This window comes from Cricetulus griseus, chromosome X (assembly GCF_003668045.3).
Source record: "Cricetulus griseus strain 17A/GY chromosome X, alternate assembly CriGri-PICRH-1.0, whole genome shotgun sequence".
In the NCBI taxonomy this organism is placed as follows: domain Eukaryota; kingdom Metazoa; phylum Chordata; class Mammalia; order Rodentia; family Cricetidae; genus Cricetulus; species Cricetulus griseus.
The window spans coordinates 29,922,070-29,944,110 of NC_048604.1; positions in this window are offsets into that span (position 1 = coordinate 29,922,070).

Sequence of the window (22,041 nt, forward strand, 5' to 3'; positions counted from 1 at the left end):
GAAACAGCTGACCTGAACAAGGGGGAAGCTCATGGTCCCCAGACTGGTAGCTGGGAAACCAGCATAGGACTGATTCAGAAGCCCTGAATGTGTGTTTCAGTGAGGAGACCTGGGCAATCTATGGTGCCTCTGGTAGTGGATCAGTATTTATCCCTAGCATAGGAATGGACTCTGGGAGTCCATTCCACATAGAGGGATACTCTCTCAGCCTAGACACACTGGGGAGGGCCTAGGCCCTATCGAAAAGGATATGACAGAATCTGAAGACCCCCCCCATGGAAGGTCTCACCCTCCCTGGGGAGCAGAAATGGTATGTGATAGGGAGGGTGTTAGTGGGGGGCAGGGAAGGAGGGGAGGGAGAGGGAACCGGGATTGACATGTAAAACAATCTTGTTTCTAATTTAAATAAAAAAATGTAAAAAAGAATAAGTGAGCTAGTTATTTTTTCTGTCCTAAAAAACTTCTTGAACAGATTTATGAATGATAAAATTGCACTGACAATAGGAAAAATCAAAGGTCACAAGGGTTTAAGGACATATAATTTGGCCTTAATTATCATTCACGAGTTGCTTTTATGCTATATTAGCCAGTATTAATTATGCATAGTAATGGATTTCTTTATGAAAACTTCATGCATGTACATAGCTGTGCTACAACTCTTGAGATAGTTCTGAAAAATATATAGCTATTTTACAGGGCGTCTTTGCAATGGTTTAGATCAATTGTATCAAAAGTCTTGACTTTCAGTTAGTGAGGGATGTAAATCAGATTTAAGAGACTGAAGGGCTTTAGAAAAAGATTTATTTATTATGTCTACATGCATGCCTACACACCAGAAGGGGGCATCAGATTTCATTATAGCTGGTTGTGGTTGCTGGGAACTGAACCTGGATCCTCTGGAGGAACAGCCAGTGCTCTTCACCACTGAGCCATCTCTCTAACCCAGACTGAAGGGCTTTTAAGGGCTTTTTTTCCCTCTTCATGCCTCCTTAATTTTCTCTATTAAAAATCCTATCTCGAAAAACCAACATGTGTTTTCTCTCATGTGTGCACTCTCTACCTTAAAATAAAGTAATAATGCATAAAAGTGTAGAAGGGACTGCTTGGGAAGAGGAAGGGGACAGAGGAAGAAGAGAGAAAGAAGAAGAAAGGAAGGTTGAATATGGCGGAAGTACATGCTAAAGATGTTTAAAATGTCACAGTGAAACACATTGGTTTGTACAATGAATATACACTAATGATTGAAAGGTAAATAAAATGTGTCAGCTTGACCCTCCAGATGTGAAGGAAGCAAGAGATGGACAGCATCACATCTACCCACGATTGCTACAATAATCATAGTTTTATGATAAAATTAAAAAATTATAGTAAAAATTGATAAGTGTTAAACATTAAATTTATCTCTTTATGAATTTAAAAAATCCTGTCTCACTCTTATTATAAAGGTAATTGATTTGGCAATTTGAAGCACTGAATGAAACATCCAGGCCCAAATGACTTCGCTGGTGAAATCTACCAAAACAGCTAAAGAAGAAAATACCAGTTCTATCTAATTTTCTTTATAAAAAGGAGTGTTGATCATTGACCCCAGATGCTGTCTGGGAGGCCAGGCCAGGACTGATCCAGACCCCTGAACATGGATGTCAATGAGGAGGCCTGTGAACTCCAGGGAGCCTCTGGTAGTGGATTAGTATTTTTCCCTGGTGTAAGAAGGGACTTTGAGAGCCCATCCCATGTGAAGGGTTACACTCTGGCCCTGAACACATGGGGAAGGGCCCAGGACCAGCACAGGAAGATTTGGTGGACTTTGCAGAGCCCCCATTGAGGGCCCTACCCTGCCTGGGGAGTGGAGGGTGGATGGGGTGGGGGTAGGTTGGGGGGGGTAGGAGGGGTGAGGGAGAGGGAGAAGGGATTGACATGTGAAACAAGCTTGTTCCTAATTTGAACTAATAAAAAAATTAAAAAAATAAAAAAGGAGTGTTGATACTTCTCAACTCACTTATGAGGCCAACATTCACTGGATACCAAAACCAGACAACCCTAAACATTACCAAATCAGTAAAACTACTGGGCCTAATCCTTTCTGAACCAAGGTTCCAAACTCACTGAATATACTATGACCCAGTGGAGTTTGTTTATGTGGCAATCCAAGGCTGTGTGGCACATTCTGGGAGTGTTACATGACTCACAGTATTCAAGATAAACAATGCTATCTTTAATGGCCGCATACGTATACCAGCAGCACCACCTGAATTCTGTGGGTAGAAAAGGTGGAATACTTAGAGTTGGGAGGGAGATATGGTGGTGGGGAGCTTGGGGGAGTTGCAATTGGAGAAGAAAGACTGGGGGGGGGTTGTGGGTTTGACTAAAACAGATTGTGTGTGTGTGTGTGTGTGTGCGCGCGCGCGTGTGTGTGTGTGTGTGTGTGTGTGTGTGTGTGTGTGTGTGTGTGTAATTCTTAAAGAACAAATAAGAATCACCTTTAAAAAAGAATACTACCATCATATCTTCAGCTTTTCATCAGCAAGGCTCCATCTACTGGTCTGCTTCATGACTTGCAGCGCCACTCCTGAAACTGGGGAAACACCTAACAACTTGGAATTGTTAGCTCCTGCCACACATGCGCCGTGGTGCCTCATCTAGCTGTTCTGGACCCTCACCTCACTGGTTCTAGCTGCACCCAGTCCAGGGCAGCCTTTGCCTTGACAATTCTCATTTCTCTTTCTTAATTTGGCTTTACTTCCCTCCCCTCACCGCCCCCCCCCCCCCGCCCTAGCCTGGCTCAGGTATTCTTGAGAATTCCACCACCTCCTGGGATTTTCCTTCCTCAGATTGCTATCCAAACTATATTCTTGTTTTTCATTTACCTTCTTGGCCAACCATTTAACCCAGAAACCAGAGCTGGAGACCCCTGGTGGCATGAAATAAGCAGCTGATTTCCTTGCCTCTCAAACTGTACTCTTCCTAAAATAGTAAGAAGTCTGATTTACACGCTTCTTTAAAATAAGGTATTTTCAAGTAAAACGTTAAGCTCACACAAATACCTAACAGGCTATAACTAAGTAGAGGTTTCCATGACCTTTGTTAATGAATAGATAAGACAAAGTAATTAGCACATAATTAGAAAACCAATGCTATTTTAAACTAAACAAACTGCCTCCTCACCAGTATTACTCAGATGACTACTTTCCTACTTTGCTCAGTTTATTTTTGTCCTTGGGACAACTACCTGTAAAAAGCATTCTCTGGTTATGGTGCTCTCTCTCTCTGTCTCTCTGTCTCTCTGTCTCTCTCTCTCTCTCTCTCTCTCTCTCTCTCTCTCTCTCTCTCTCTCTCTGTGTGTGTGTGTGTTTCAATTTATGAGATATCACTGTCATTCAGAGATCCAACCAAGGTTCCAACAAAGGCTCTGTTGTTTATGTCAAGAGACAAATTTGAAACCAAGACTAAATCATGAAGAAAACAAGTTTCCCTTCTCCAAACCCTCCTCCTCTCCTCTCACCAGCAGCAATTATGGTCATTTCAAGGAAAGGCCGATTGCAAGCACAGAAGCTGGGTTTTCATCCTGGGATTTGGGGAGGGCTTAAGAAATTTTTGGATTTGCTCTAGTTTGGATTCTATCGGCAATCAGGGCCAGTTCTGACAGGGCATTTCGAGGAAGTATCTGGAACGAGGACAACCTTACAGCTGTAATTGGCAAACGGTAAAGAAGCAGCAGTCACTCATATTAGCCAGGAGAGGGCGACGTTTAGCCATTTCTGTGGTTTGGACAAAGTTCACCGTTAATCTTTACTGACATGATTATGGACCCCACCCTGTCTCTGTTTCCCCCCTCCATCCCTCATATCTCTTTATAGTCTCTCCACCCAGAATCAACAAGCTAGTCTTCCTTCTAGCCATTTATTCAGTGCCTAGCTTTACATTTATTGGCTTTCTCTGCATACAGATCTATAACTCTTTTGGTTATCTTAAGAGACTAATTTTTCCTCTCAGAACCTTTCACAAAAGTAGCATATCCAGAGCGCCTGCAACACTTCCCTCATCTGAGCACAGGCTCGCTCCCTTGAAACTTGCCCACCTCAATTTCAGCCCCACATCCATTAAATATCTCTATCCAAACGGAATACACTTGCACTTCACTGTGGAAAACACCGTGGCATGTGAGCTGTCCTGGAAAGATTTGTACTTGGTATTCTAAGACGACGTAGCATGGCCCTACTCCATACTAGGCACAAGAGGGCCCGAAGCTAAAGGAAGGCTTCGAGATCAATCCTAAACTTTATATGAAGTGAAAGACTTAAAACAGCCAAGTTGCTATTTTAGAAAACAGGCAAAGTATAATAGCTGACATTATCTGATTTCAAGATACAATAAAGCTATGATAATCAGGACAGTGTAGTATCAGTGAAGGAATAGAAAAAATATGTGCATGGAATAGACTAGACATCCTGTAAACAGAGCCACATAAATATAGCAAAGTGACCTTTAACAAAGCAATAAATGCAGTACAATACAGAAAAAGAATAGTCTTAAAAATAGGGCTAGAAAAACCGGACATTTATATGTAAAGAAACTCTAGACACAAACCTTACACCATTTCACATAAATAAACTCAAACTAGATCATAGACTTCAATGTAGAAATGCGAAACAATACAATTTCCAGAAAACAGCATGAAAGAAAAAGCTCTGCTGTCTTGGCTATGGTAATAAGTTTTTGGATACAACAGCAAAGGAGGCCTCCGTGAGAGAAAGAGTGTCTGACTTGGACCAGATTACAGTAAAATTTTTCTCTTCCATAAAAGACTAAGAAACAGAATGTGAAGACAAGTCACAGAGTGGGTGAAATATTTTCAGAGATATGTCTGATAAAACACTGTCATCTGAAATATACATGATTTCTTAAAACAGCAAGCCAGAAATGACAATTCAGTAGAAGATGGTCCAAAGATCTCCATAGACACCCACCGGAGAAGATTCACAAAGAATACAGCATCAGATGTCATTAGGAAACGGCACATGAACAGAAGGCACAACTAGGTGGTGGAGTGCTGGCTGAGCACGTATGAGACCCTGGGTTTAATTCCCAGAATTGCAAAAATAAAACCCCCAAAGTTAGAATAACAAAGAGGCAATGCCATAGCCTCACCAGAAAGGCCAAAATCTAAAACACTGGCAACAGTAAATGCTAATGAGAATGTGGAGGAGAAACCTTAATTCACTGTTTGATGGGAATGCAAAGTGGGTAGCCTTGGGAGAAGACAGTCTGTCAATTACTTGCAAAACCAATATATTACCATATGCGTCCACAAGTGCATGTCTTAGTGTATTTCCAGATGAGCTGAAAACTTGTGCCCACACAAAACCGTGAGAATGAATGTTTATAGCAGCTTTATTCATAATTGTTCAAACCTCAAAGCAACCAAGGTGTTCTGAAAGTGAATGGATAAATAAGCAGTGGTGCTTATCAAGAAAATGGAATATTCATCACTCAAAAATAAAACAGGTGTCAGGCCATGGAAAGACATAGAGGGAGCTTGGTGGAAAAAAATATTCTGAAAAGACAAACTACTTTGTAGATCCAACTAATGACATTCTGGAAAAAGGCAAAACTGTGGCGACACTAAAGAGATCAATGGTTGCCGGGGGCTAATGCAAGGTGGCTATGGACTGGCAGAATATGAGGGATTTTTAGCGTAGTGAATAGTACCCTGTATAGTACCCTGCGTGATACTATACAGTGGCCATGTTTTCTAGTGTATTTGTACATCATCAGTGAGAACTATGGACTTTTTGTAGTAATGACGTGTCAGGGTGGATTCACCAATTTAGATGTACCACTGGAGAGGATGTTGGTCTTTAGAGATTGGGCCTGTATGGGAAATGGGGATTATATGAGAAACCTCTGGATCTTCTGCCTAGTCTTGCTGTAAAATTAAATCTGTTCTCCAAACCTTCTTTTTTATACTATATTGTTTATTGCATGTTGACATATGTGAAGTATATAATGGTAAATATTTTTTTCTGTTTTTTCCCTAAGAGATTATTTTTTATTAGTTCAAATTAGAAACAAGGCTGCTTCACATGTCATTGCCTTCTTCCTCTCCCTACCCTCCCCCAACCCCTACCAGCCCCCTACTTCATCCCCCCTCTGCTCCCCAGGGAGGGTAAGGCCCTCCATGGGGTTCCCCAAAGTCGTCATATCATCCTGGGCAGGGCCTAGGCCCTCCCCCATGTGTCCAGGCCGAGAGAGCATCCTTCCATGTGGGATGGACTCCCAAAGTACCTTCTTACACCAGGGGTAAATAATGATCCACTACCAGGGGTCCCATAGAGTGCCGAGGCCTCCTCATTGACATCCACATTCAGGGTTCTGGATCAGTCCCATGCTGGCCTCCCAGACATTAGTCTGGGGTACATGTGTTCCCCCTTGTTCAGGTCAGCTGTTTCTGTGGGTTTCATTCCTCTCTTGGGCATATACCCAAAGAATGAACATTCATACAGCAAGGACATATGTTCAACTATGTTCATAGCAGCGTTGTTTGTAATAACCAGAACCTGCAAACAACCTAGATGCCCCTCAACTGAAGAATGGATAGAGAAAATGTGGTACATTTGCACAATGGAGTACTACTCAGCAGGAAAAAGTAATGGAATCTTGAAATTCGCAGGCAAATGGATGGAAGTAGAAGAAACCATCCTGAGTGAGGTAACCCAGTCACAAAAAGACAAACATTGTATGTACTCACTCATATGTGGATTTTAGACATAGAGCAAAGGATTACCAGCCTACAGTCCTCTTCACCAAAGGAACTAGGAAACAAGAAGGACTCTAAGGGAAAAATGCATGGACCCCTGAGAATGGGAAGGGGCAGGATCTCCTGAGCTAATTGGGAGCATGAGGGTAGGGAAGAGGGAGCTGCCAGAATGAGAGGGGGAGAAGAGGAGGGGAGAGGAGGAAATGGAGGAGCAGGAAGTTTGAGTCTGGGGAAGAATAGAGGAGAGGAGGATGAGAGATACCATAGCAGAGGGAGCCATTATAGGTTTGAGGAGAGATCTGGCACTAGAGAGATTTCCAGAGACCTACAAGGATGACACCAACTGACAATCTAGGCAATGGTGGAGAGGCTACCCTAAATGCCCTTCCCCTATAATGAGACTGATGACTGCCTTTATGCCATCCTAGAGCCCTCATCCAGTGGCTGATGGAAGCAGAGGCAGACACCCACAGATATACACTGAACTGAACTCTGGAACCCAGTTCCAGAGAGGGAGGAGTGAAGATCAAAGAGGTCGGGACCAGGCTGTTCTCCAAACATTCTATTAACCTGAAAAGGTTCATTTTGTTCAGAAAGGAAGCATTAGTGGAGGCATGGCCTACTAGAAGAACACTGATGTTCATCAAAGGAGTTCTCACTGTGTTGTAAGATATTTGTACACTGGGTGAAAATGTATTACTCTGATTGGTATAATAAAGAGCTGACCAGTCAATAGCTAGGCAGGAAGTATAGGCGGGACTTTTGGGCACAGACAGAACTTTGGAAAGAAGAAAGTAGAGTCACTGACCAGAGGCAGAGGAAGCAGCATGGGCAGTATTGCATTATTAATTTGTTTTCTTACAAAAGTCTTCATGTTTTTCCTCTAGTACCCTGTTTAGTATTCATTATTTTCCCAAGTCACTGTCACAAGTCACCCTAGGTCCAGGATTCTTCATTTCCCTGCCTCCAAAGAAAACCCCCAAACTTCCTGAAAATATAGGGAACATATATGGTTTTAATTATAGGAGCATTTGGCTGAATGCTTTCTACATACCTATTTTTTTAAAGATTTTATTTATTTATTTATTATGCATACAACATTCTGCTTCCATGTATATCTGCACACCAGATGAGGACACCAGATCTCATTACAGATGGTTGTGAGCCACCATGTGGTTGCTGGGAATTGAACTCAGGACCTCTGGAAGAGCTGTCAGTGCTCTTAACCTCTGAGCCATCTCTCCAGCCCCTATATACCTATTTCTATGTATCTATTTTATATATTTTATAAAGTTAAACAAAAGCTTCAAATAAAGAATACATTCACAGAAAGCCAGGAAAATAGAACAGAGTTTCCCATGTGTCTTCATTTGTCACCAGGGTTAAATGTTAAATGTTAAGTAACTACAGGAAATTGACACTGGTTTAATATATGCACATTTTATGAGATGAGTACCAGCTAATCAATATGTATAACTATTCCGTCACTGCAAAACTCCCCATGAGCTACTTACTCTCATATAATCCCATCTGCTTTAGTCCTCAACCTCACATCCCTAAGCCCTGGCTATCATTGTCTTCCATCTCTTTACTTTTGTCACCAAAAGAATGTTCAATACACAGAATAATATATTATGTAGCTTCTGGAAATAGGCTTTCTCTCACATATAATAATACCCTTGACATCCATCTAAGTCTTTACCAAGCCCTTGGTTCTAAAGACTTTTCTCTCCTATGTCTTCTCATGACTACAACGGAAGATGAGAGCAAACTTTCTGCCCACCCCTCAAATTCTACAGGCAATCCATCACACTCTACTTTCTAAAACGTCTGGACATTGTGCGCATACTGATCTCTGTCTTAACTATCATTTCCCACCTAAAGGACTGTGGTAGCTTCCCAACAACCTCCCCATTTCCAGTATATTCTCGGACGAAAGTCAAAACTTCATCTAGCCTTCTCACCCCAAAGTTTTTTGGGCCCCATGATATTTTTTTAAGACACACCCAGGGCATGTGAAGCCTTACCAGTGTGGTCCCTCTTTGCCTATTTTCCATGGCTCACCTTGAGGCTATCTGTTTCTATCTTACCCAACACTAACCCTTGTATGTTTGTTGTTCCTTAAGAGGCAAAGTGAGAGTCGGGCAGTGGTAGTGGTGCACGCCTTTAGTCCCAGCACTGGGAGGCAGAGGCAGGCGGATCTCTGTGAGTTCAAGACCAGCCTGGTCTACAAGAGTTAGTTCCAGGACAGCCTCCAAAGCCACAGAGAAACTCTGTCTTGAAAGCCCCCCAAATCCCAACGCCCCCCAAAACAAAAACAAAAAACAACCCTGTCTTGAAAACAAACAAACAAACAAAAAACAAAACAAAACAAAAAAGAGGCAAAGTGAGATGTCTCAGCACTTGGGTGCAAGCCTGGTAGCCTGAATTTTATCCCCAGAACCCACAGTGGAAGGAGAGAACTGATTACTGAGTGTTGTCTTCTGACCTCCATGTGTGAACTAGGACATAAGCATGCACACACTAATAAATAAAAGTTTTAAAATATTTTAAAAGCTAGAAGATTGAATTAATTTCATATTCCCACTAGCAGCGAGTAAGGGTCTTGACCCTCATTCCTGCTAACTTTTGTTGGTTTGGGCTTTCTGACTGGGGTGAGATGGATTCTTCATGTAGTTTTAATTAGCATTCCATGATTGTTAATGCAGTCGAACATTCTGGTCATGTATTTAAGGTCCATTTTGCAATAGCATCTGTTCATTTACCCTGCCCACTGACTAATTGCGTATTTTGCCTTTTGGTGTTTAATTTTTTTGATTTCTTCATATTTTTTTCTGGATATTGCTCCTCTGTTGGTTGAATATTTAGCAAATAATTTCTTCTGTTCTACAAGATGTCTCCACTCTACTGATGGTTCCTGTTGCTGTGTTGAATCTTTTTAATTTTGTGCAATTTCAGTCATCAACCATTGCTCTTATTTCCTGAGATAGTAGAGTTGTTCTCAGAAAATCACTGCCTATGCTTAGGTCTTGGGGTGTTTTCCCCCATGTTTGCTTTTGGTAGCATCAGTAACTCAGCTCTTTTGTTAAGGTCTTTCATCTATTTTGAATTGATTTATGTACAGTGAGAGATAAGGGCTACAGCATCACTAAGACATTTCGGCACCATTGTGAGGAATCAGACACCTAAAGCTGCTTAGGCTTATTTATATATTTTTCTAGTCTACTCCATTGCTCTGTGTGTTTTGTTCCAGTACCAAATTGAATTTTAAGGAAGATTTATTTATTTTATGCTTATGAGTGTTGCACCATATGCATGCCAGTGCCCACAGAGACAAGAAGAGGGCATTGGATCTCATGGAACTGGAGGTACAGATGGTTGTGGGCTGCCATGTGGTGCTCGGAGCCAAACTTGGGTCTCTGCAAGAGCAGCAAGTGTTCCTAACTACACAGACATCTCTCCAGCCCCCAGCGGTTTTTGATTGTGTGACTGTGTAGTGTAGTTTGAAATCGGGCATCGTGGTTACTCTTTTGCTCAGGACTATTCTGATTGTTCAGGGACCATTCATGTTCCCATACTAATTTCATAGCTTTTGTGAATAATGTAATTAGAATTTTGATAGGATTTTTGGTAATGTGACCAATTTAACAATATTTACTTTGTTAGTACATGGACATGGGAGATCTGCCAATTTTCTAATGGCTTTCAACTTTTGGTATTGGGAATTAAACTTCAGGCCTTGCACATGGTAATTAAATGTACAACCACCGAACTATATCCCTAGATCCTTTTAAAAGTCTTGAAATTCTTTTAATTTAATATTTTTAATTTTTTAAAAAATTAATGTGTTTTAGATCCTGACAACTGTTTCCCCTCCCTTCTCTCCCCCGAGTCCCCCTCTCACCTTCCCTATGCTACCCCTACCATCAATTTCTCTTCTCTTTCTATTCAGTTAAGGGTGGGGTTTCATTACATTGCCCAGGCTGGCCTTGAACTCACTCTTTATCCCAGCAAGCCTCAAACATGTGGTCCTCCTACCTCTGTCTCCAAATAGCTGCGATCACCAGCCTGCACCATCCACTATGCCATTTTTTCTTCATGCATTTGGGATTTCATTGTAGATATCTTTAACATTTTTGGCTATGTTTGTTCTTAGGTAAATCTATTGTGAATAAGGTTGTTTTTCTAACTTATTTTTTCAGCGAGCTAATTGCTGATCTATAAAAAAGCTACTTTTTGTATGTTGATTTACTATCTTGGAGGTACCTCCCCTCAAATCAAAAGTAGAAATTTCATATGATTTAGACATACAAATCTGGGAATATACTCCAAATACTCCAAGTCAGCTTACTATAGAGTTACCTGTGTTTTCATGTTTATCACTATGCCACTCACAACAGATAAGTTCTGGAATCAGTATGGTGCTTAGCAACAGTTTTATTCAGATATAAAGAATGAAATCATGGGGTTGGGGATTTGGCTCAGTGGTAGAGTGCTTGCCTAGCAAGCACAAGGCCCTGGGTTCAGTCCTCATCTAAAAAAAAAAAAAGAATGAAATCATAACATCTGTATGAAAATGGGTGGAACTGGAGAGCAACCTATTAATAAAATAAGTCAGGCACATAAAATGATGCTGTATGTTTTTCTCTCATATGTAGAAACTATCAGTAAAAAGAACATGAAGGTAAAGGGGGACTACTAGGAATATGCAAGATGAAGAAGAAAAGGGAGAGGAGGGTAAAAATGAACAAGGCAGTGAATATGATCGAAGTATATTCCATGCTTGTATAGAGATGCCATGAGATGCTTTATTTTGTGCAACTAATGTATGCTGATTAGGAGAGTGAAAGAGCTTGTCTCAGTTTGTTTTCCATTGCTGTGATAAAGGCCAGGACCAAAAGCAATTTGGGGAAGAAAAGATTTATTCGGTCATACAAGATACATCCATCATCGGGGAATAAGGCAGGAACTTAAGGCGGCAACTGATGCAGAGGCCATGGAGGGGTGCTGTTTACTAGTTTGCCCTCCATGGCTTGATTAGCAGGCTTTCTTATAGATCCCAGGACCAACAGGCCAGGCATAGCACCACCCATAGTGAGCCGTTCCCCCATACCAATCATTAATACATGAAATGTCCCCCACAGACTTGCCTATAGGCCAGTATGGTGGAGATAGTTTCTCAATTAAACTTCTCTCTTCCCAGACAACTCTAACTTGAGTCAAGTTGATGAAAAGATCTAACCAGGACAGTGGTAGAGCACTTGTGATGAAATGCTGTACTCTGGACATGACATACCTGTTGCATATCAACTCATCGCGTAAGGCCTACCTCAGATCAAGCCAGTGATGTCAGTCAACATCCTAGCAGATAAGACTAATCACTCTTTGGTGGGCTACAACATAAATAAATAAATAAATAAATAAATAAATAAATAAATAAAATAAGACATGAAATGAGGAGGGGGACAACATGTTGGCGAGTTTCTGGGAGGAGTTGGGGGTGTATATTACCCAAATATATTATGTACATGTATGACTGTTAGTGAATAAATAAAAGTTATTGAACAAATAAAAATATAATTAAAAAAGAAAGATGAAAGTACCCATTGTCTGGGCCGTGACCATCTGCATGCTGTTTGTCTGCATGGCCACTTCTACTGGCATCTTAACTGGCCAGATCCTGCTCATTGTTTAAGTTTCAGTTTTAGTTTCTTTATTTGGTCTTTCTGTGATATTATTTACTTTTCTTTTTTGTTTTTCTCCTGGTGCTAGGGACTTGTCAGGCCCTTGTACAACATATGCACTACATATGCACTAAGCTAAATACCAAGTTTTAAAGCCTGAGTTTTATAAATGTCACCTCCTCAGGGAAGGAGGCCTTGGCTCCATTCCATTCAGTGATGCCTTCCTTATTGTATGGTCTCTTTCAAGTTAATTCCTATGATCATAATTAATTAGTTGTCCACACAATTGTTTAATTGTCATCTCTCTAATGGACTAGACTGCAAGCTCCCTAAGAGGCCATGGCTGTGGAGTTTACTCTCAAATCTTTAGTCCCCTTAAAGCTGCCAGTGTTTTGCAGCCTGCTGAGATTTTTCTGGAATGCGTGCATGAAGCAAAAGTAGAGCAGAGTAGTCCTAAGGGCTGTGCCTTTAAGACAGGGAGGCAATTTATGGAGCTATAGGGAATAAGGGATTAGGGAAGGAGCACTGAAACAGCTGGCTAGCCAAGAGCTCTCCCTGCAGCCTCTTTCCTCCTTCCCTAGTCAAACCCTCTTGCATGCTGCTGAGAGGCCTCGAAAAGGGAAAAGCTTTTCGAAGGTGCTAGGGACCCGTTTTCTGAGTCTCGAATGTCTGCTAGAAGTTGGCAGTTTCTACAGGCGGCTGTTTGACTTTCGGTTTGGCAGCATGACTGGAAAGCATCTGACCACTTTTTTTTTTTTTTGAGGCACTGTGGCTTCCTCTTTATTGGACACTTTGTAGATGACACACAGATTTACAGTTAAGTAATTATTAAAATACCAACCAGGACTATAGCCCTGACCCAGGGTTCCAAACCAGAAGCAATAAGGAATGGGGTGATGAGCTGGCAGTACTCCGCCAACATCACCACAACCCATAAACTGAGACTTGTGAATCCTTCCAGGGTCAGACCAGGGCTTGGGCCCTTGGGTTAACCCAGGGACCCCTGGCTGCATCTCTTAGGGCAAGGTAACCAGCAAGGGTCTGGAGGGAACAGCGAGCCGAGTCCAGACACAGACAGAAGTAACTCTTAAGGTGCAATACCATGGTAATGAGAGATCTTTCTTAAACCTCCATCACAAGGAGGACCCCCTACCCCTTCCCCTTGTGTTCTTCCCTGCTAGGCTGTGAGCCAGTACAGTACTACTGCATCGCCAGTACTCAGTACAAGAGAGCCACCTAGGAAATTTTATTAAGTGAAGGGATGGTTTAATGAGTGAATAGTGAGAAGGTGAAGATATAAACATACCGGTCCCATGAATTGATTGGAAGCATCACCCACCCCCACCCCCAAGCCTGAGCAAATAGTTTTGCCACATTCTTTCCCTGGGAGCTCTCTATCCACTCAACATAGACAAAAAGCAACCAAAGATGAGGGTCCCTGGGACACTGCATGGGGCTATTCCTTAAGGGGTAGCCCAGCTACTTCCTGACTTTACAGGCTGGATGTTTAAGAGCTTAAGTACAACCCAAACCCCTATCCAAACCTTCATGGCCTCAGAGCTCTGCTCTGTTTTCCAAGTAGGCAGCCAGCAAATTATGAACTGCAAGCAAATGGCTTCCGGCATTCCTCTTCCAAGCACTATTTTCATTTCCACAATCCAGAGTTCTAGTGGGGGCAACTGTGGAGAGACAGGGGAAGCATGCAGACCCTGGTGGGAGCTAGCATGGGTGGGGGTGGGACACAGAGGGCTGGTACCTCCTTAAGCCTGTCTTCTAGGGAGGGCCAAATTTGGCTGTCTTCAGTATTGGAGGAGTGGGAGCTTGAGAGGCACTGTTTATTCAGGGAGATATTCAAACCCCAAACTGGTTTCTCTGCCTTTAAATAAGTCGGGGAGCTTTGAGAGTTGGGAGGGTGGAGGGTGGGAAGCTGTCTCAAGCAGCACCCCAACCTGCCAGGACATTTTTTGGCAACTGCTCCTTCATTTAGGGAATAAGGGATTAGGGAGGGATGCTGAAACAGCTGGCTAGCCAAGAGCCCTCCCTGCAGCCTCTTTCCTCCTTCCCTAGTCAAACCCTCTTGCATGCTGCTGAGAGGCCTCGAAAAGGGAAAAGCTTTTCGAAGGTGCTAGGGACCCGTTTTCTGAGTCTTGTAGGCTCTTTCGTTTGCCTGTGGAAAGAACTAAGGAGGCCTAGCCACAACTCCCTGGAAATAGGCTCCAGGCCAGGATAGCTACGTTTTCCATGTCTTAGCTTCTTCCTTTAGGCAATAGCTGATGTGGAAATTTCCTGGACCCAGCAGGGTCATGAGGCTATTCACTGTGTGAGCCTTGGGCAGGTCTCAACCATGTCAGGCTTCAAGGATTGCACATGAGGACTGGCAATGGGTCCTGCTGTGCTGGTATGGCAAGGAGCAAGGGGCATAATAGAAAGGATAGCTTTTAGTCTGGGTGAGAAGTCTTTCATTCCTTTCGGGTCTCTGTTAGGGTTTACCACAAACCCTGGACAAATAGCCAAATAGTAAACCGAGCTGCATATTTAACATATCAAAGCAGGCCTGGCCACCAGGTTCTCCTAGCATCTCAGTCCATACCTGTTCATACCATGCCCCCTACCCTAAACTTCTCCAGCCCAGGGTCTGGGCTGGCCTTCCTCCAGCTGCCCTTCCTTATATAATCCAGCCCCTTTGTCTACTACCCTTTACTTTCCTGGCTCTCTCCTCACATGGTCAGGCAACATATTCACTCTGGACCCTCCCAGATGTCTCCACCTCTGGCTGTGCTCTCCCTTTTATCTCCATTAAACCTTCTCCATCATACTAGGGACAGTCATATCCTTTTTTCATCCAATGCCCACAAAGTGCTGTCTACATCGGATGCTGTGAAAGGGTCTTGAACATTTCAATAAGCAAAGACCTCCTCTAACCAGGGAGCTGCCCCTCTCCTATATGAGATCAAATTCTTAGGTTTAAGCAGTCTGGCATTATGAAACATTACTGAGCACCTGCTAAGTGCTTCCTGGGGCAGGTACTTGTGGTAATCATATAGAGTATAGGAATGCCTATGACGTGGTTGGTTACTTTAGCTGAATTAATGAAGATAGCAAAAGGAGGTGTGAAAGAGTATTTTCCTTTAGTGTACTGACTTATAATTTACTAAGTGGCGATATCATTTGTAGCTCTCTCTCTCTCCCTCTCTCTCTCTCTCTCTCTCTCTCTCTCTCTCTCTTTTCTCTCCACACACACACACAAGCACACACACACACACACAGAGCCTGCTCCCAAATAATTGTTAATCATGAAAGCTCAGTTGATATCTTAGGCTTGTTTTTAACTAGCTCTTATAACTTAAACAAATCCACGTCTATTAATTTATGGGCTGCCATGTGGCTCATGGCTTGTTACCTTATTTCCTACATGTCCTGCTTTTTCTGAATCTCCTTGTGACTTTCTCTTCTTCTTCCCAGCATCCTCTGTGCCTGGAATCCTGCTTAGCTATTGGCTGTTCAGCTCTTTATTAAACTAATCAGAGTGATATGTCTTTACACAGTGTAATCAAATATATCACCACACACACACACACACACACACACACACACACACACAGAGAGAGAGAGAGAGAGAGAGAGACAGAGACAGAGACAGAGACAGAGACAGAGAGAGACAGACAGAGAGAGACAGAGACAGAGAGACAGAGAGAGAGAGAGAGAGAGAGAGAGAGAGAGAGAGAGAGAGAGAGAGAGAGAGAGAGAGAGTTTTTATCTGTGGTTTATGTTTAAAATCTCCCTTCCAGTTCACTTGTGGGTGTCTGCTTCTACTTCCATCAGCTGCTGGATGAGGGCTATCAGGTGGCATATAAGTCACTCATCAATCTCATTATCAGGGGAGGGCATTTAAGGTAGCCTCTCCTCCGTTGCTTAGATTGTTAGCTGGTGTCATCTTTGTAGATCTCCAGACATTTCCCTAGTGCCTGATTTCTCTGTAAACCAAAAATGTCTCCCTCTATTATGGTATCTCCATTCTTGTTATCATCTATTCTTCCCCTGACTCAACCTTTCTGCTCCCTCATGTCCTCTGCATCTTTCCTTTTCCCCCCTTCTCATTCTCCTAGGTCCCTCCCCCCTCTTTCCGTGCTCCTAATTTGCTCAGGGGATGGTGACCCTTTCCCCTTCTCCAGGGGACCATGTATGTTTCTCTTAGGGTCCTCCTTGTTTACTAGCTTCTCTGGCAGTGTGGATTGTAGGCTGGTAATCCTTTACTCTATGTCTAAAATCCACATATGAGTGAGCACATGCCATGTTTGTCTTTTTGTGACTGGGTTACCTCACTCAGGATTGTTTCTTCTAGTTCCATCCATTTTCCTGCAAATTTCAAGATTCCATTGTTTTTTATTTTTTCCACTGAGTAGTACTCCATTGTGTAAATGTACCACAGTTTCTCTATCTGTTCTTCGGTTGAGGGGCATCTAGGCTGCTTCCAGTTTCCAAAGTGGCTGTACAAGTTGGCATTCCCACCAGCAGTGGAGAAGTGTTCCCCTTTCTCCACATCCTCTCCAGCATGAACTATCATTGGTGTTTTTGATTTTGGCCATTCTGACAGTAGTAAGATGGTATCTCAGAGTTGTTTTAATTTGCATTTCCCTGATGGCTAAGGATGAGCTGGAACCCAGATGCAGAGAAGGACGAGTGAAGAGCAAAGGGGTCCAGACCAGGGTGGTGAAACCCACAGAAACAGATGACCTGAACATCGGGGGAACTCTTGCTCCCCAGTCTGATAGCTGGAATACCAGCGCAGGACTGATCCAGACCCCAGGATCATGGGTTTCAGTGAGGAAACCTCAGAAATCTACGGGACCTCCTGTAGAAGTTCAGTACTTATCCCTAGCATAGGTGTGGACTTTGGGAGCCCATTCCACATAAAGGAATACTCCCTGAACCAAGACACACGGGGGTGGGCCTAGGCCCTATCCCAAAGGATACAATAGACTCTGATGACACCCTATGGAAGGCCTCACCATCCAGGGGAGCAGAAAGGATATGTGATAGGTAGGGTTTTAGTTGGGGGGGGGTGGTAGGGGAGGATGGGAGGGAGAAGGGAACTGGGATTGTCATGTAAAACAAACCTGTTTCTAATTCAAATAAAAAAATCTGGAAAAAAAATAAAAATGCCCTTCCCAGATTCTGGAAATGAATTATTCCCTACCTTTTTGTCCAGTGTTATATCATAAGATTTCATAGTAGTCAGTTTTCCATTACTGTAACGAAATACGTTGGATAATCAATCTAAGAGGAGGTTCATGATAGCTCACACTTTTAGAGGTTTCAGTTCAGGACCAGTTGGTTCTTGTACTTTTGGGCCTGCAATGAAGCCAGATTGCTCACCTCATGGGAGCCAGAAACCAAACAGTGAGAGAAAGAAGCACCAGGGTATCCCTGTCCCCTTCAAGGTCATGACTCCAATGACCTGACATTTTGTCATTGCTCTTCAGCTCTTAATATTCCATCTACAGAAACATTACCAAGCTGGAGATCAAGCCTTTCATATATACATGGACCGTTGGGGGAACATTCCAGATGCACACTATAGCAATCTTTCTTATTCAACAGGGGTCCTGTTCAGTGCCCTGGAGAAAGGATTGTTGCACATGGAGAGCAAGAGTCTGAGTAGATAGGCTTTCTGGCATTTCTCCACCCATTCTATTAACAATCATGCACAGGAAATGAAATTCATAAAAACTGTTAGCTGAATGTACTGAGGTTCCTGGAGGGTGGTGGTTGGTGCTCAGAGGGGAAGGAAACTTTCCCTCCCCATGCTCCACAATATGTGTCTCTTCACACGCACCAGCACCATTTTCAATATCCTTTAATATAAAACAGGAAGCATAACTGTTTTCCTGAGTTCTTTGAGCTGCAGGAACAAGTTAATCAAACCCAGGAGGACGTTGTGGGGAGCTGTGCAGCCAGTTAATTAGAAATATTGATAAAATCAACTTGTCTGTGGGATTCAATACTGTGTCAGAGCTGAATTCCAATAAAGGACACCCAGCTGTAGTCAGTCCGCTATAGAATTGTTTGCTTGCTTGTTAGTAGAGAGAAATACCCAGACCTTTGGACATAATCTATATTGTACGTATTCAGTGGAGGAAACAGAATTTGGGGGCTCATTTTTCTAATGCACAAATCTTTCCACTTAACCCTTTCAAAGCTTTTCCTTTCCTCTCCCCATACCACATCAAACCCAGAGCCTTGACCATACCAGCCAGGTGGTCCACCACTGAGCCTTATCCCCCAAGTTCCTTTAAATATTTTTCTGTAGCTGATGAAATGTTATATCAGAGAGAATAAGCCCTTTGTACAAGGCTGGAAGCATATTAAGACTAGGCTTCACAGTATCACAATTTTAAGGTCAAGGTAGTTTTTTCTTTTATAAAATGGTGCCCATCTTTGTTCTCCAAGAAACCCTCACTAAGATATAAATGAGAATTGAGACAATGGCTGTGCCTTCATTACCCATGAGCACCTGAGCAAAGATTGCCATGGAGAGGCCTAAAAGAAAGACATAAACAGAGGAAATAGGAAGATCCTATTTCCTGCTCTAATTAACCTTTTATTTATTAAGAATGAATAAAGGAAATATTTTATTTATCATTCACATATATTGTAAGAAACAATGCAAGACAGTCTCAGGTACTTTTCACTCACCACTTTCAGATGGTGACATCACAAAGCATTATAGCTCACTTCACAACTAGGATAGTAGCATTAATGCAATCAAGATTCAGAACATCCATCTGTACAAGGGTTTCTCATGATGCCAATTTGCAGCCTTGCCAACTTACCTTTCACCCCTGTGCCTTCCTTAACCCCTGGAAACAACCACTTCTCTATTTCTATAAGTTTGTCTTTCAAGAATGTTATAGGGTGGAATCATGTAGCATGTGACCCTTAAGGATTAACTTTGTTTTTTTTATCTATCCAACACAATTTCCCAAAGATTTGTTCTCATGACTGCATGCGCCCATACTCATTTCTTTATTGTTGATTATTACTGTACAGTGCAGATGTGTCAGCTTACTTAATCATTCATCTGTTGAAGAAAATATGGCCTGATTCTAGGTTTTGACTATACTGAATAGTGATCTATGCCCATATGCAGGTGTGTGTGTGTGTGTGTGTGTGTGTGTGTGTGTGTGTGCGCGCGCACACACATGCACATGCGTTTGCATGTGTGCATGTTTTCACTTTCCCTGGGATAGAGCTGTAAAAATGTAATTATTGGATGACACATTTGTTGAATACTTTAAGAAATATATCTGTCAGGGGCATACATGTACCACTGGGAAGGGAAAAGGACAAGATCTCCTGAGTAAATCAGGAGCACGGGGCGGGGGTGACGGGAGGTAGGAGAAAGAGGAGGGGAGGAGGGGAGAAGGGGAGGAGAGAGGAGACCATGCAGGATCAGGAAGGTCAAGTTGGGAGAAGAACAGAGGAGAGCAAGGAAAGAGATACCATAATAGAGGGAGCCATTATAGGTTTAAAGAGAAATCTGGCACTAGGGAAATGTCCAGAGATCCACAAGGATGACACCAGGTAACAATCTAAACAGTAGTGGGGAGGCTACCTTAAATATCCTTCCCCGATAATGAGATTGATGACTACCTTATGTGCCATCCTAGAGCCTTCATCCAGTAGCTGATGGAAGCAGAGACAGAGACCCACAGCTAAACACTGAACTGAATTCCTGGAATCTAGTTGTAGAGAGGGAGGAGTGATGAACAAAGGGGCCAAGGCCATGCTGGGGAAACCCACAGAAAGAGCTGACCTGAGCAAGTGGGAGCTCAATGACTCCAGACTGACAGCTGGGGAGCCTGCTGAAGACTGAACCAGGTCCTCTGAATGTGGCTGTCAGTTAGGGGCCTTCAGCAGTCTATGGGGCCACTGGCAGTGGAACCTAGTGCATGAACTTTTGGAGCCCATTCCCTATGGAGGGTTACTCTCTCAGACTAGATAAAGGGGGAGGGCCTAGATCCTGCCCCCAGTGACAGACTTTGCTGATGCCCCATGGGAGGCCTCATCCTCTCTGAGGAGTGCATAGGGGGTGGGATGGGGAGATAGTGGGAGTACAGAAGAGAGAGGGAACTAGAATTGGTATGTAAAATAAGGTTGTATTAATTCAAATAAAAGATAATAAAATAAAAGAAATATTGCATTTATTCGGCCATAAAGAAAAATGAAACTTTCAGGAAAATGGAAGGAAATGAAGAATATTATACTAGGTGAGGTAACTTAAGCTCAGAAATGTAAATTATATATGTGTTTCTGTGTATGGTTAAATATGGATAGAATTCATGAAGCTAGAAAAGGGCCCATGAGAGGGGGAAAAAGAGCTTTAAGAGAGATGGTGAAGAGGCTAGTACAAAACAAACATGTAATATGGACATGACGGAAACAATAGTGAGAGCAGAAGGGTACAGGTCAGTCAGGGAGCTGAGGCAGGAGGAATGCATGGTGAGGAGAAGATCCTCCAAAACTGTGTGTGAAAATGCCATAACAAAAACTGTTGAGTTTTATGCTAACTTGAAAACAAAACAAAAATAAGTTTGAAAAAATCAACACAAATATCTTATTTCAAAACGTATACATCCAAAAGGAAATAGGAATTGGGCACAATGGCACACACATTGAAGCCTACCACTTTTTAAGAAGAGGCAATCAGATCTCTTGGAGTTAGAGGCCAGCCTGGTCTACACCATGAGTTCCAGGCCGTGTCCCCCCCAAACACTTTTTTTTTAAAGAGTAAATATGAAGCTGGAGATATAGTTCGGTGGTTAAGAGTGCTTCATGCTCGCGCCGCGTGTTGGTGGTGCGCGCCTTTAAATCCAGCACTCAGGAGGCAGAGGCAGGCGGATCTCTGTGAGTTCAAGAGCAGCCTGGTCTCCAGAGCAAGTGCCAGGACAGGCTCCAAAGCTACACAGAGAAAACACTGTCTCAAAAAACCAAAAAAAAAAAAAAAAAAAAAAAAAAGGAGTGCTTTATGCTCTTTCGGAGGACCTGCATTGGATTCCTAGCACCTGTATAAGGCGGCTCACCCTTCCTGTAACTCAGCTCTAGGAAATCTGTTGCTTTTTTCTGAAGTCCCAAGACAGCAGCATACACACGGCGTATACTCACAGACAGACAGATGCCCGTGTATCCACACTCAAGTTATAAAGTGAGAAATGCTAAATACACTGAAGAAGTTATTTCATTTGAACAGAGTATACATGTATATGAAGGGTAAGAACCTGTCACATGAGTCCAGTGGGAAAGACCCAACACCTCTCAACTTAATGATCTATTCGACACAATTATTTTAAAATGACATTAAATTATAACTAATGGCATTAAAAAGACATTTGTGTTCACCCGTTAGATCAACTTGGTTCAAAATACAAGTAGGGAAAAACTTGTTATAGTCTGACATTATTAAGCTCATGTGATAGCTTCAGTCAACCTAGAAGAATTATTTTTATCCTAATATTTAGTTTCAAGAATGAAATGAAAAGGGCACAGTCCACAAATCTGTTTAAGAATCAGCCACTGATAATGTATTTATAACTCTTGGAC